This window comes from Gossypium hirsutum, chromosome D07, assembly GCF_007990345.1.
Source record: "Gossypium hirsutum isolate 1008001.06 chromosome D07, Gossypium_hirsutum_v2.1, whole genome shotgun sequence".
Classification (NCBI taxonomy): Eukaryota; Viridiplantae; Streptophyta; class Magnoliopsida; order Malvales; family Malvaceae; genus Gossypium; species Gossypium hirsutum.
Genome location: NC_053443.1, coordinates 26,243,365 through 26,245,036, shown reverse-complemented (window position 1 = coordinate 26,245,036; position 1,672 = coordinate 26,243,365). Strand labels below are relative to the sequence as shown.

At 35.6% G+C, this 1,672-nt stretch overlaps 1 non-coding gene across 1 annotated transcript; it reads right to left on the bottom strand.

The window, feature by feature from the left end:
• Positions 1–761: 761 nt before the first annotated feature.
• Positions 762–867, bottom strand: LOC121219670 (small nucleolar RNA R71). The gene has a single exon (XR_005916560.1). It is a non-coding gene; the product is annotated as a small nucleolar RNA R71 (small nucleolar RNA).
• Between the last annotated feature and the right edge of the window lie 805 nt (positions 868–1,672).

Genomic DNA, 1,672 nt, shown 5'->3' with positions numbered 1-1,672 from the left:
TAGTTTTTAACCACTTCCTTAAAATCAAAATATTTTTAATCACCAAAGTGTTTGATTTACATTTCATTAAATCTTTTTCCTTTCATAGTCCCCGTAGGTACGATAACTCGGCATTTACTTGTCGCTTATTACTTGATACGATTGTGTACACTTGTACATTTCTGTCGTTCCAAGTTTTTGGCGTCATTATCGGGGACTATTTTAAAAGAAATTATTTTTTAAATTGTGAATATTGCATTTTGGTCTTTTTTTTGTTAAATTTTAATTCCAATTTTTGTGTGTGTTTGTTTCAGGTGTTTATGAGTATTGATCAAATTATTAACTTACTCCTCGTACACCTTGAAATTGAAAGGACTTGCAGACAAAGAAGAAGACAAGTGAACCAATATGACAGAAATTGTGTCATTTGATAATATGGCATTCCTGTATTCAACGAGCTCAATCCAACTTTTAGGAGACCCGATATCAAGGCACAACAATTTGGCTGAAGCCGGTCATGTTCCAAATGTTGCAAAATATGGGTCAATTTAGTGGGACTCTTATTGAAGATCCACATCTTCATCTTCGGCTATTCATGGAAGTGAGTGACTCATTTAAACTAGTCGGGGTGACCAAGGATGCCTTGAAATTGAGATTATTTCCATACTCCTTAAGAGATAGAGCACGAGCATGGTTGAACTCCCTACTGTTCGGTTCCAACAACATGGTAAGAGTTGGTTGAACGTTTCTTAATGAAATATTTTCCTTCATCTTTGATCGCCAAGATCTGAAATGAAATCACTTCATTTCAACAAATTGATTAAAAATCTTTATATGAGGCATGGGAGTTGTTCAAGGAGTTATTACGAAAGTGCCTCATGATGGTATTCCTTAGTACGTTCTATATTAGATGCTTTGGCAAATAGAACCTTTCTTTTTAAGTATTGTAACGATGCTTACGAGATTATTGGAAGAATTGCTAGCAATAACTATCAGTGGCCAACCAACTGAGCAGCCTTAGAAAAATGAGTAGCACGAGTACATGAATCAGATACACTTGCTTCTTTGGAAGCCCATGTATCGTCTATGTCTTCTATGCTTAAGAACATAACTATTAATGGTTTCACTGGTAATCTGACAGGTCAATAGCCGAACCAATTGAAGAATACTTCTTGTAAATACTATGAAGATGGTCATTTCTTGAAAATTTCCCATCGAATCAAGAGTCAAAATATTACAAGGGAAATCATAATTGGAATGGTCTGCAATCAAATTCTTACAACTCTTTATGAAAAAATCATCCAATTTCTCCATGGAGTAATCAATGGGTAGAACATAACAACTCTTCTATGCCATTTCGACCAAATTATACGCCAAGATATTCTCAACAAGTGCAACAACCCCCACCAACTGAATCTTCAAGTGATCTTGGGAATATGTTAAAGGAATACATAGCGAAGATTGATGCCACTTTAAGAAATCTAGAGAATCAAATGGGTCAGCTAACCAATGAACTTCAAAATAAACCTTAAGGAGCTTTGTCGAATGATACTAAAACTCCAAGAATTTCGGGCAAAGAACATTGCAAAGCAGTCACTTTGCTAAGTGGAAAAACATTGGATCCCAAGGTGGATAAGGTTCAAGATGAACCTGTTGCAGCACAAGACAAAGAGGTAGTTCAACCGAGTTTTGA